The sequence below is a fragment of the Lepus europaeus genome, chromosome 1, assembly GCF_033115175.1.
Source record: "Lepus europaeus isolate LE1 chromosome 1, mLepTim1.pri, whole genome shotgun sequence".
Taxonomy (NCBI): domain Eukaryota; kingdom Metazoa; phylum Chordata; class Mammalia; order Lagomorpha; family Leporidae; genus Lepus; species Lepus europaeus.
In genome coordinates this window covers 54,149,056-54,164,199 of record NC_084827.1, presented here as the reverse complement: position 1 = coordinate 54,164,199, position 15,144 = coordinate 54,149,056, and the positions used below count along the sequence as shown (strand labels likewise).

General features: G+C 37.0%; 1 protein-coding gene across 1 annotated transcript in view; it reads left to right on the top strand.

Annotated features, from left to right (window-relative positions):
- The window catches only part of PCLO (piccolo presynaptic cytomatrix protein), a 623,081-nt gene that overhangs the window by 467,279 nt on the left and 140,658 nt on the right, over positions 1–15,144 (top strand). The window lies entirely within an intron of this gene.

Here is a 15,144-nt window from a genome sequence, read left to right as displayed (position 1 = left end):
AAGTGTTCTATATTATAATTAACAATGTCTACTATAAAGTAGATACTATCTGTTTGTTTAAGCTATAAATAAAATACTTCCTTAGAAAAAATATTTCTGTCATTTCATCATTAATAAGATTCTGCCTGTTGTTACTTAAAAATTTTAATTATGTTAGAAATGATTCATTGTCATTCTCTTAAATAGATTGGAACCTACCCAAACCTTAGACTATTGGAGTGAACAAAAGCTACAGGCAGTATTTGCTTGCCAACTTGCTCCAACTCTTTAAAAAATGGTGAACCCATCTCCCTAAGTTCTATGTAATGTCACCACTATGATAGCTTGTATTGGCATTGGAAGGAACATGAGTATTTACCATGTGAAAATAGACAGATGCTAACAATCAAGCTTTATTTGTTTGTTTTCAGAATGCCAGTTTACTAGCAAATGACCAAAAAGTACAGCTGAATGCATATTATTAACAATCTTCTCATGACATTCAGAAAACAAGTATGAGTCAAGAATTAACAATTATGAACAAAACCCTGGGTCAGTATAAATTTTCTACAACTATAAGCCTTTCACACCCCATGCTGATTTTTGAAGTTGCAACCTAGTCTGGATATGTGAACTGAGACACATGTTTAGGGTTGCTTTCACATAGTACATTCCAGAAGGAATTGAATATTCAATTTTTTTGTAAAAATAAAAATTATAATTATTACTGTTCCTGGTTTTCCTTGACAAAGATAATTAATTTGTAGATAAAATTTCATATCCTTCTTTGGATTACACAATAAAAATAAGCAAATACTACAAATCAAGGTGATTTAAAAGACAAAATCAGCACAGTATACGATGATGAAGTGAAGCTTTTTTCACTTAGTAGCCAACATGGCTTTTTTAAAGGTCATAAGTTTTATTTTTAAAAAATGTAGTGCAAACTCATTCAAGAGAGGAAACTGAAGTGAACCTAAAACTACATTTAGGATTTTACAAGCTCTAAGATTACCACTAAAGTCCTCTTACCTTGTATTGGATCTAGTAGTTTTACAGTTTATCTAATTGATTTAAAGGGGAAATCATTAGAAACTGTGTGCATGTGATTAAAGATTTTATTTTTATTAGCTATCTTATTTATTCAGTCTCTCAAAGTTGGCCAAATTATGAAGTCTCACTCTTTGGTGAGTGTGGATTTTCTACTTGGAGTCCTGTTCTTGTGTAACCCACACACATGACTTGTTACTTAAGATTTCCAGCTTTGCTTTATTTACTCCTAGAACATAGATCTTTAATACAGCACTTGGTACTATTTCTTGTAGGTTCACTACTGATATTCAAATACTGTTCTTTAATATTAAATATGGAGAATAATTTTGACATATGGCAAATCATATCCTTTATTCTACCCATGAAGGTGATACCTATGTTCTGTGCATCCAAGCTAGAATAATACAGGTCCCTTTCTTTTTATGTTCACAGATTGCCTAGCTACAAGGCTACTAGTATACATGGCGATCAACAAACATTCTCTTTCTGGTTTTCTGTATGAATGTGTATCTGTATTTTTGTTTTGTCTGTAGTTATATGATTAATTTATACATGATATCCCAAGGATGTAGGGACTGCAGCCTCAATCCCTAATAAATTACCCAAAAGTTTCAAAGTAGTAGACTGATTGAGATACTATCTTGATTTTTATACCAGATGTGAGGCAATATTATAATAATAAAAATTCTGTCACTAGATGTTTTGTTTTCTTATAATTAAAACAAATTATTTTATAAAAACTGATGTTTACCAATGTATTTATTGGAAGCAATAAGATGGCTAATTTCCCATAGTTTGAAATTAATTATTTTCTAAGGAAAAATTATACATATAAGAGTAGATTGATAAATAGAAAGAGATAGATAGATAATGTGCTTATGTAACTTGATTTCTCCCTCTGTATAATGAATTCTGGATATATGTAAGATTTGCTGTCTTCCAGGTATATCTTTGCTTTCTTTATTTCTGAATACAAAGGTGTATAGAATGAACCCTTACAGATCCATATGTTTTAGAAATGAATGGCAGGGTGGTTGGCTATAGAATTCTTAGAACTTTTTTTAAACTCAAAACTATAAAGCTGTTTTTCAGAAAAGAGTGACTAAGTCTACTGCTTTTTCTGAGTTTGTTCATTTCTCCCATAACAGGCTTTTCAAACTCATCAGGGCGTGACATTTTAACACTTTTACAGCGCTCAGTGGCACAGATTCTGTTAATGTTGTCTTTTGGGAAAGCGGGAGTATTTTCACATTTCTTCTAGCTTTTTGTTCTCTAGGTTTATCCATTTAAAACATAATGACCGAAAATGTAGGTTTTCTGATGCTCATATGCCAATTGCTGTTCTTCATGTTCTTGCTTATGTAAGCAGCATTAAATGGGAAAAAAAGGTCCCTCATGTGTTTCCTGAGTGAGTGTTCTACTTATGTGTTTGAAAAAAAGATTTTTATTCTCTCTATATATTTTTTAGAAAACCTTTCTGAACAAGGTTGTCTGTCTTATTTAATAACATAGGAGAGGGGATGGCGCTGTAGTGCAGCAGGTCAAAGCCCTGGCCTGCAGTGCCGGCATCCCATATGGGTGCCTGTTCTTGTCCAGGCTGCTCCACTTCTGATCCAGCTCTTTGCTGTGGCCTGGGAAAGCAGTGGACGATGGCTCAAGTCTTTGGGTCCCTGCACCCATGTGGGAGACCTGGAGGAGGCTCCTGGCTCCTGGCTCCTGACTTCAGATTGGTGTAGCTCCAGCTGTTGCAGCCACCTGGGGAATAAACCAGTGGATGAAAGATCTCTCTCTCTCTCTCTCTGTCTCTACCTCTCTCTGTAACTCTTTTAAATAAACAAAAATAAATCTTAAAAAAAAAAGAAAGGAACACATTATTAAAAAAAAAACATAGGAGAATATTGTGCTTCAGAATATGGAGAGTTAGAAATAATTATTATTGAAAATTCATTAGATTATATTAATAAACTTGGCCTTAAAATTTCCCTAGTATTACTTACATGTCACCTCCTAAAAAAATACTGTTAGTATTCCATTAATCTAATTTACTTAGTCCATATTATAGTTTCACATTGATCTACGATATTCTGAAATAACTCTGAGAATCAGGTTCTTGAGGGATCCTGATGTTCCAAAATCTCTCTTTTTTTTTAAAGATTTATTTACTTATTTGAAAGTCAGACTTACACAGAGAAGGAAAGGCAGAGAAAGAGAGAGAGAGAGAGAGAGAGAGAGAGAGAGAGATCTTTTATGCACGGTTTCACTCTCCAATTGGCTGCAATGGCTGAAGCTGCACCAATCTGAAGACAGGAGCCAGGAGCTTCTTCCAGACCTCCCACACAGGTGCAGGGGTCCAAAGACTTGGCCTATCTTCTACTGCTTTCCCAGGTCATAGCAGAGAGCTAGATCAGAAGTGGAGCAGCCGGGACTCAAACCAGTACCCATATGGGATGCTGGAACCGCAGGCGGCGGCTTTACCCACTATGCCACAGCATAGTCCCCCAAAATCTTAAAATTGTATTATCATTTAATAGACATGTTTGGACAAATACTGAGCAGAGAATGATCTTTTGCTACTTATTGTTCTTTCTTTAATTGCATAAGATGGGTCTTTGTTCTATGGAAAAACCTGGATACAAAAGATCTGGGGAATTTACAGATCTCATTAAGTTTCGAAACTCCAATTTCTTGCTGTTGGCTTTAAAATCAAAGTCTTAACAATTTTAGACCAATAATATTGAGGCTGTAAAATGCTTACCAATGGTAGTTTTTTTTTTTTATAAGTGACATAATATTTAACTCATTTTGGTTTTGTGTCGGTATTTCTTTCTGAACAAATTGTAACATCTAAAAATACCTAAGAATATATGGAATGTGAAAGCATATTTACAACTTGACTTCTTATGTGAAATCTTTATCTTTCAGTAATCGATTATAAACCTGTTTTTATTATAATATCAATAGCAAGTTTGGCATAATCAAAAACTTAACTAATTGGCTCAAAGTTAGATGTTTCATCCATAATAAAATTTCTTCCTGTAGACTATTTGGTGAAACCTACTCAAATTATTATAATTATAGACATTTTGAATCCAAAACTTTTTTTTTAAAAAACACTTTTTTTTTAAATTTTTTTTTTTTTACTTTTTGACAGGCAGAGTGGCTAGTGAGAGAGAGAGGCAGAGAGAAAGGTCTTCCTTTTGCCATTGGTTCACCCTCCAATGGCTGCCACGGCTGGCACGCTGCGGCTGGCGCACCACGCTGTTCCAAAGGCAGGAGCCAGTTGCTTATCCTGGTCTCCCATGGGGTGCAGGACCCAACCACTTGGGCCATCCTCCACTGCACTCCCAGGCCACAGCAGAGAGCTGGCCTGGAAGAGTGGCAACCGGGACAGAATCTGGCGCCCCGACCGGGACTAGAACCTGGTGTGCCGGCGCCACTAGGCGGAGGATTAGCCTGTTGAGCCACGGCGCCGGCCTAAATAACACCTTTTTTAAATGTCCTCAGATTAATGTGCAAACCCTCTCCAAATCTGGAAGGTCCATAATACAACCGTCAATACCTCAAGACAAGCCCAGACTTTTTTTTTTTAAGTGACACATAAAAATTGTACATATTTACAGGGTGCCTGTGATATTCCAATACATATAAACTTCATGTAATGTCATATCAGGGTAAGCTTACACACACACACACACACATGTATATATATATCCTCAAACATTTAACATTTCTTTATTGGAAAAGCTTTCAAAATCTTTTCTTTTAGTTTAAGAGAAATATATTATCATAAGTGAAAGTCATCCTACCAGAATTGGGGGAGAGAAGCAGGGAGTGAAGAATGAGATCAAGTCAATGTCAGATAGGACCAAGCAGACTTCTTGGTCTGATAAAGGTTGGATTTCATTCTTCTCTGGTCCTTACAGCCCAGTGCTCCCATCTATTGTATCCCTTTACATAATCAGTGTCCAGCACAATGCCTAGTAAAATTGAGTTTATAAAGAAATTAGTGATAAGAATTTCATTCTCAGCTATGAAAATCAGGTAATTATTAAGATATGATTCCTCACAGGATACTATAAAGCAAATAAAATATGTGTAGTCCTGTAATGTACATTTAACCTGTATAGTCCTGTAATGTACATTACACCACCAATATTTGGTAATATAACTTTTTGATCATATTTTTGGAAAAGAGGGACAAAATGGAAACTGTTTCCTCTGGGCACATGTTCTCATAACATGGAGCTTCACAGCTCATAAATTTACATTCATTTATGCTAGAGATTTTTTTTCCCTTTCCTACTATTTTTTGATTTTTTTTTTTTGCCTTGCATTTAAATTTAGCTCTGTGGGATGACAAGACTGAAACACCCCCTCCAATCTGAAAGCTGCAGCACTACCTTCCTTGGACAGTTGCTGAGTGTAGCAAGGAGAGGTGTCTCCAGCCTCCCAAGCTGCAAAACACTGTGTTTGTTATGTGGCTGAGAGAGGGTGAAAGACTCAAGACAGCGGAGTTTTCAAATTAGTGTGAAAATCGCAACTGAAAATAGCAAGGAAGTGTGCTCTGATATGGGTTGCTGGCTTGACATACCTGCCTCTGATTCACTGACCATGAAATGGTGAGTGAATTTTGCTCTCAGTCTTGTGCAGTTCTACTGAATTCGATTGTTGAACTTGCCCAATACACAGTCAAGACAGGAAGTCAGCAGCTGCTGTTTACTAATGCAGTAAAACTGTACACAATTTTCCCTGATCTGGATCCTCTGCTCAATCAGGAAAGCTGACTTGCAAGAATCCCACAGCTTAATACCACTTTTCCCTCGTCCCACCCGTTAACATGTCCAGCTCAGCTTCTCACATCTGTGATTGCTTCTCTGATTAGAGGGGCAGGGAGGAGGTTCATGACATTCGTGGTTTGATATGTTTGGCACTGATCTGTTTTATTTCAAATCTTCTAGTCTTCAAGTACTTCATTCTTTTAAAATGTCGGTTTATTTGAAAGGCAGAGTGACAGCGAAAAGGGGTAGGGAGAGCGTGTCTCTAGAGAGAGACAGAGATCTTCCAGTCACCAGTGCACTACCTAAATGGCCACAACAGCCAGGGCTGGGCCAGGCTGAAAGCAGGAGCCAGGAACTCTATCTGGGTCTCGCACGTGGGTGACAGGGGGCCCAAATACTTGGGCCATCTTCTGTTTTCCCAGGTGTATTAGCAAGGAGCTAGATTCAAAGTGGAGCAACTGGAACCTGTACTCTGATATGGGATTTTGGCTTCACAAGCAGTGCCTTAACCCACTGAGCCAGAATGCTGGCCCCAGTCTGCAGATACTTTTTAAAGATTAGGCAAGCAGCCATGTATCCATGCTGTTTTAGGTCTTACTGTTTTGCATATTTGTTTCATATTTTTAAGAGAATAAAGTGTCTATGAACCACTAAAATTTCCTGAAGTCACCTGTCTCCTTACAAATTTCTGTGGCTTCCTCTGAATAAGCCAGCAGTCTTCATTTCACATTATATTTTTGCTTGCTTTTCTTCAATGTTACATAAGTATCCAAAATTATACATAGCCATGACCCACTTTGTTTGCTTACAAAATCTTTCCAGTAATAACTTAGTGTATATATTTTTTGTGCCACCTTTTTTTTTACAGTTACATGAAGATTTTGAGATTTATTCAAAGGTACATGTTCATTTATTTTTGACTACTGGGTAGAATTCTACTATTTAATGACTAACAGAGTTCTATTATTGTGTGTCTACTACAGTTTAAACATTCTATGGTTACATAGGTTACTTACAGTCTTTTTGTACTATTTCAAAAAATGTTTTAATGGATTTTTGAGGCCATCTCCTTGTGCACATATGCAGGATTTCTGGGTGATAATGACTAGTAGTCTTACTAAATAAGATAGGAGAATATTACATGGCTTCTTCAACTACAGTGGATTTCTCCAGATTGCTCTCCAAAGAGGCATACATTTTATATCTCTTATTGGAAAATTAGTATTCTTGTTTCTTTACAACTTTGCTCCTCTTTCTCTGCATTTCCTTGTAGAATTTAATGCAGAATGACATCCAAAAATTTGTTGTCATTTACTTTCTCTTCATTAGTGTTATGGATGGTCATACTTTTTCAATTTTATTAGCTTTTGTTTTTTTTAGTCTGTGATTTACTTGTTCTTTTGGCTTACTTTTAATTGGGTTGATGGGATATATTTTATTGATTTGTAGGGAATCTTTATATAATATAATCATTTGACAAGTACATAAGCTAGAAATACTTTCTCTTAATATATGGCTTGTTTTTGGGGCGGAGCCAAGATGGCGGATAGTGAGGACATGCGCCGATAGTCTGGAAAATAAAGTTTCATAAAAGTGGAATTACTGTAGCCTCAGGAAAAGATTCAAGAAAAAAAAAAAACTGCAGAGGAAACGCTTCCAGATCTAGTGGATGTGACACACAAGACCTACAAGGAGCCCATTGCGTGGAAACCCAACCGCAGGAGCCGAGCCGCAGAATCTCGCCAGCACAGGAATTAACGAGAGGTAAGACAAAAGCCTCAGAAACATGAGACATTAGTGGGGAAAGGCAGAGGCCCCTCCCTCCACTTGAGCAAAACAAAGAGCAGGCACCATTTTACATATGTAAAGCGGCAATGAGTACACAAACTCAGTAACTTTGGGTCTAAGATGAAACTTGACAACACATTGAGGGTTGCATAAACTCTTTGTGTGGTCCCAGGGGTAGATCAAACGAATACTCACAGAGGCCAGATTTCAACTACCCTCAATTCCACTCAGCCATTCGGAATTACTTCCCAACTGAGTCAAAAAAAAAAAAAAAAAAAGAGAGAGAGAGAGAGAGATCCAGCAAGGAGCAAGGTGAGTCACTTTTTGCACAGCCTTAAACCTGAAGAATCAAGCAGAGCTCTCTGCCCACACCCATCACAGCCTCTAAGGATCCATCAAAGCAGACAGCCCACTTAGAGGCATAGTATAATGAGAAAAAATCACCACAGCAAAAAAAAAAAAAAAAAAAAAAAAAAAAAAAAAAAACATAAATTATCTCCAACATGCCAAACAACAAACGTAGAAGCCGAGGTAACAAGAGCAAGGAAGACACTATGATGCCCCCAAATGAACAAGACACCCCAATCCAAGATTATGAAGATGAAGAGATAGAGGAAATGCAAGAAGCAGATCTCAAAAAGTTGATAAGAACATTAAGAAGTTCTCAAAAACAAATTCTTGAACTACAGAAATCCTTAATGGACAAGATACAAAATCTCTCTCGTGAAAATGAAATATTAAGGAGGAATCAAAATGAAATGAAACAACTAGTAGAATATGAAACTGTGATAGTGACAAGAAACCATAATGAAATGAAGAACTCAATAGATCAAATGACAAACACATTAGAGAGCCTTAAAAACAGAATGGGTGAAGCAGAAGAGTGAATATCAGAATTAGAAGACAGAGAACAGGAAAGGAAACAGTCAAATCAAAGAAAAGAAGAAGAAATCAGAAATCTAAAAAATACTGTCAGTAATCTACAGGATACTGTTAAAAAACCCAACATTTGGGTTCTAGGAGTTCCTGAAGGCATGGAGAGGGAGAAAGGATTAGAAGGCCTGAGATACTAGCAGAAAATTTCCCAGGTTTGGAGAAGGACAGAGACATCCTAGTACAGGAAGCTAATAGAACCCCTAATAAACATGACCAAAAGAGATCCTCACCACGACACGTCATAATAAAACTCACCACAGTGAAACATAAAGAAAAGATCCTAAAATGTGCCAGAGAGAAATGCCAGACTACTCTCAGAGGATCTCCAATTAGACTCACAGCTGACTTCTCTCAGAAACCCTACAAGCTAGGAGAAATGGCGAGATATAGCCCAGGTACTAAGAGAGAAAAACTGCCAGCCCAGAATATTATATCCTGCAAAGCTCTCATTTATGAATGAATGTGAAATAAAGACCTTTCACAGCAAACAGAAATTGAAAGAATTTGTCGCCACTCTTCCAGCCCTGCAAAAGATGCTTAAAGATGTGTTACACACAGAAACACAGAAACATGGTCACCAATATGAAAGAAGGTAAAGGTAGGAAACCTCACACCAAAAGATCACAGGAATCTCAAACCATATATTAGAAAGTATCTTTGGCTAATGGCAGGGCAAAGTTACTCCTTCTCAATAGTCACATTGAATGTTAATGGCTTGAACTGTCCAGTTAAAAGACACCGATTGGCTGATTGGGTTAAGGAACAAAACCCATCTTTTTGCTGCTTACAAAAAACTCATCTTTCCAACAATGATCCATACAGACTGAAAGCGAAAGGCTGGAAAAAGATATACCATGCCAACAGAAATGAAAAGAGAGCGGGCGTAGCCATCTTAATATCAGACAACATAAACTTTACCACAAAAACCGTTAGGAAAGACAAAGAGGGACACTATTTAATGATTAAGGGATCCATTCAACAGGAAGATATAACGATTATCAATGTATATGCACCTAATTACAGGGCACCAGCTTATTTAAAAGACTTGTTAAGGGACTTAAAGGGAGACTTAGACCCCAACACAATAGTACTGGGGGACTTCAATACTCCACTCTCAGAGATAGACAGATCAACAGGACAGAAGATCAACAAGGAGACAGTAGATTTAAATGACACTATAGCCCAAATGGATCTAACAGATATCTACAGAATATTTCATCCTACATCCAAAGACTTTACATTCTTCTCAGCAGTACATGGAACCTTCTCTAGGATTGACCACATACTAGGCCATAAAGCAAGTCTCAGCAAATTCAAAAGAATTAGAATCATACCATGCAGCTTCTCAGACCACAAAGGAATGAAATTGGAAATTAGCAACTCAGGAATCCCTAGAGCACGTGCAAACACATGGAGATTGAACAACATACTCCTGAATGAACAATGGGTCAGAGAAGAAATTAAAAGAGAAATCAAAAATTTTCTGGAAGTAAATGAGGATAACAGCACAACATACCAAAACCTATGGGATACAACAAAAGCAGTGTTAAGAGGAAAGTTTATATCAATAGGTGCCTACATCAAGAAATTGGAAAGGCACCAAATAGATGAGCTTTCAAGTCATCTCAAGGATCTAGAAAATCTGCAGCAAACCAAACCCAAACCCAGTAGGAGAAGAGAAATAATTAAAATCAAAGAAGAAATCAACAGGATTGAATCCGAAGAAACATTACAAAAAATCAGCCAAAAAAGGAACTGGTTTTTTGAAAAAATAAACAAAATTGACACCCCATTGGCCCAACTCACTAAAAAAAGAAGAGAAAAGACCCAAGTCAATAGGATCAGAGATGAAAAGGGAAACGTAACAATAGACATCACAGAAATAAAAAGAATCATCAGAAATTAGTACAAGGACTTGTATGCCAGCAAACAGGGAAATCTATCAGAAATGGACAGATTCCTGGACACATACAACCTACCTAAATTGAGCCAGGAAGACATAGAAAACCTAAACAGACCCATAACTGACACAGAAATTGAAACAGTAATAAAGGCCCTCCCAACAAAGAAAAGCCCAGGGCCAGATGGATTCACTGCTGAATTCTACCAGACATTTAGAGAAGAACTAACTCCAAAACTTCTCAAACTATACAGAACAATCGAAAAAGAGGGAATCCTCCCAAATTCTTTCTATGAAGCCACCATCACCTTAATTCCTAAGCCAGAAAAAGATGCAACATTGAAAGAGAATTACAGACCAATATCCCTGATGAACATAGATGCAAAAATACTCAATAAAATTCTGGCCAATAGAATGCAACAACACATCAGAAAGATCATCCACCCAGACCAAGTGGGATTTATCCCTGCTATGCAGGGATGGTTCAACATTTGCAAAACAATCAACGTAATACACTACATTAACAGACTGCAGAAGAAAAACCATATGATTCTCTCAATAGACGCAGAGAAAGCATTTGATAAAATACAACACCCTTTCATGATGAAAACTCTAAGCAAGCTGGGTATGGAAGGAACATTCCTCAATACAATCAAAGCAATATATGAAAAGCCCATGGCCAACATCCTATTGAAAGGGGAAAAGTTGGAAGCATTTCCACTGAGATCTGGTACCAGACAGGGATGCCCACTCTCACCACTGCTATTCAATATAGTTCTGGAAGTTTTGGCCAGAGGTATTAGGCAAGAAAAAGAAATTAAAGGGATACAAATCAGGAAGGAAGAACTCAAACTATCCCTCTTTGCAGATGATATGATTCTTTATTTAGGGCATCCTAAGAACTCTACCAAGAGACTCCTGGAACTCATCAAAGAGTTTGGCAAAGTAGCAGGATATAAAATCAAAGCACAAAAATCAACAGCCTTTGTATACACAGGCAATGCCACAGCTGAGGAAGAACTTCTAAGATCAATCCCATTCACAATAGCTACAAAAACAATCAAATACCTTGGAATAAACGTAACCAAATACGTTAAAGATCTCTATGATGAAAACTACAAAACCTTAAATAAGAACTAGAAGAGGATACCAAAAAATGGAGAAATCTTCCATGCTCATGGATTGGAAGAGTCAATATCATCAAAATGTCTATTCTCCCAAAAGCAATTTATACATTCAAAGCAATACCAATCAAGATACCAAAGACATTCTTCTCAGATCTGGAAAAAATGATGCTGAAATTCATATGGAGACACAGAAGACCTCGAATAGCCAAAGCAATCTTGTACAACAAATACAAAGCCGTTGGCATCACAATACCAGATTTCAGGACATACTACAGGGCAGTTGTTATCAAAACAGCATGGTACTGGTACAGAAACAGATGGATAGACCAATGGAACAGAATAGAAACACCAGAAATCAATGCAAACATCTACAGCCAACTGATATTTGATCAAAGATCCAAATCTAATCCCTGGAATAAGGACAGTCTATTCAATAAATGGTGCTGGGAAAATTGGATTTCCAGTGCAGAAGCTTGAAGAAAGACCCATACCTATCACCTTACACAAAAATTCACTCAACATGGATTAAAGACTTAAATCTATGACCCAACACCATCAAATTATTAGAGAGCATTGGAGAAACCCTGCAAGATATAGGTACTGGCAAAGACTTCTTGGAAAATAGTCCAGAAGCACAGGCAGTCAAAACCAAAATTAACATTTGGGATTGCATCAAATTGAGAAGTTTCTGTACTTCAAAAGAAACAGTCAGGAAAGTGAAGAGGCAACCGACAGAATGGGAAAAAATATTTGCTAACTATACTACAGATAAAGGGTTGATAACCAGAATCTACAAAGAAAGCAAGAAACTCCACAACAACAAAACAAACAGCCCACTTAAGAGATGGGCCAAGGACCTCAATAGACATTTTTCAAAAGAGGAAATCCAAATGGCCAACAGACACATGAAAAAATGTTCAAGATCGCTAGCAATCAGAGAAATGCAAATCAAAACCACAATGAGGTTTCACCTCACCCTGGTTAGAATGGCTCACATTCAGAAATCTACCAACAACAGATGCTGGAGAGGATGTGGGGGAAAAGGGACACTAACCCACTGTTGGTGGGAATGCAAACTGGTTAAGCCACTATGGAAGTCAGTCTGGAGATTCCTCAGAAACCTGAACATAACCCTACCATACAACCCAGCCATCCCACTCCTTGGAATTTACCCAAAGGAAATTAATTTGGCAAATAAAAAAGCCATCTGCACATTAATGTTTATTGCAGCTCAATTCACAATAGCTAAGACCTGGAACCAACCCAAATGCCCATCAACAGTAGACTGGATAAAGAAATTATGGGACATGTACTCCATAGAATACTATTCAGCAGTAAGAAACAACGGTCATTTGCAACAAGATGGAGCAATCTGGAAAACATCATGCTGAGTGAATTAAGCCAGTCCCAATGAGACAAATATCATTTGTTTTCCCTGATTGGTGACAACTGAGCACCAAAGGGGAAACCTGTTGAAGTGAAATGGACACTATAAGAAACAATGACCTGATCAGCTCTTGTCCTGACTCTAGATGTACAATGTAATACTTTATCCTTTTTAGTATTTGTTGTTGTTGTTGTTGTTGTTCTAGTACTAGTGGTTGAACTCTGTAATTAACACACAATTATTCTTAGGTGTTTAAATTTTAACTGAAAAGTGATCCCTGTTAAATTTAAGAGTGGAAAAAGAGAGGGATGTACAATTTGGGACATGCTCAATCGGACTTGCCGCAAATGGTGTAGTTAGAAATGTGCCAGGGGATTCCAACACAATCCCATCAAGGTGGCATGTACCAATGCCATCTCACTAGTCCAAGTGATCAATTTCAGCTCACAATTGATGGCTCTGATAGGTCTAAGAGTCAAAGGGATCACATAAAGAAGACTAGTGTCTGCTAATACTAACTGATAGAATCAAAAAGGGAGAGAAGGACCCAACATGGGAAGCGGGATACACAGCAGACTCATAGAATGGCAGATATCCTAAACAATACTCTGGCCTCAGAATCAGCCCTTAAGGCATTTGGATCTGGCTGAAGAGCCCATGAGAGTATTGTAGGCATGGAAAGCCAAGATACCATGGGAAAAAAAAAAGACCTAAATGAAAGATCTCTGTGAGTGAGATCCCAGTGGAAAGAACGGGGCCATCAAAGAAGGAAGTACCTTTCTCTGAAGGGAGGAGAGAACTTCTGCTTTGATTATGACCGTATCGGAATAAGATCAAAGTCAGCGAACTCTAAAGGCTTCCATAGCCCTGACAACTCATGACTAGAGCCTAGGGAGATTACTGACGCCATGAACAGGAGTGTCAAATTGTTAAGTCAGCAACAGCCGTCACTGTGTACTTACACCCCATGTGGGATCTGTCCTTAATGTGTTTTCTAATGTGAAGTGATGCTATAACTAGTACTGAAACAGTATTTTTATACTTTGTGTTTCTGTGTGGGTACAAACTGATGAGGTCTTTACTAATTATATACTGAATAGATCTTCTGTATATAAAGATAATTGGAAATGAAAAAATATAACCTGGTGTTAAATTGGAAATGGCATAGTAAATTAATTAATTTTAAAAAGATATTATGTAGGATCTCTGTCTTTAATGTGCTGTACACTGTTATTTAATGCTATAACTAGTACTCCAACGGTAGTTTTTTCACTTTGTGTTGCTATATGGGGGAAAACTGTTGAAATCTTTACCTAATATATACTAAACTGATCTTCTGTATATAAAGAGAATTGAAAATGAATCTTGATGTGAATGGAAGGGGAGAGGGAGCGGGAAAGGGGAGGGTTGCGGGCGGGAGGTAAGTTATAGGAGGGTGGAAGCCATTGTAACCCATAAGCTGTACTTTGGAAATTTATATTCACTAAATAAAAGTTTAATAAATGAAAAAATATATATATGGCTTGTTTTTTTAGTTTTTTTTCTTTTTCAAAAAAGGTGAAATTTAATACAAACTGGTCATCTTGATCCTCTTAAGTTTTGCAATTGCTTTATATTGTTTCAGAAATTCCTTGTGCCCCAAATCTTAAAGATATTATTCTTACACAGTTATAAAATCATATGTTTCATATATATCCTTGTAGTCGGAATTAATTTGCTTTATGGTACTTGTGGTCTGAAGTAGAAGTCTTGTATTTTAGCTTTGTTTTCCTTCTCAGTATGGACAATTGATTACCTGGGCACCCTTTTTTGAGTAGTGCTTCTTTACTCTGACCAATCTATATTATTCCATATCATATATTAATATTTTAATATGTGTGACTCTTCTCTGAGTTCTGTTTTCTATACTGCTGGTTTGCTTATCAAATCCTATATAATATCATGCTGCTTTAATTCTGTTATCTTTATATTAAATCTGGACATGTGGCACATAAAGCCACTATACGCGAATCCTTTAAAAAAACCTTCTGGGAACAATTCTTTGATCTTACATATAAATTCTAGAATAAGTTTGCCAATTTTCTTGCAGTCTCTGTAGAATTTCATAGTAATTGTACTTAATGTACTGAAATATAGTCTAATTTCCAAAACATATAATTTTTGGAAGAAACAGATATATTTGTGTTCTCAATATGT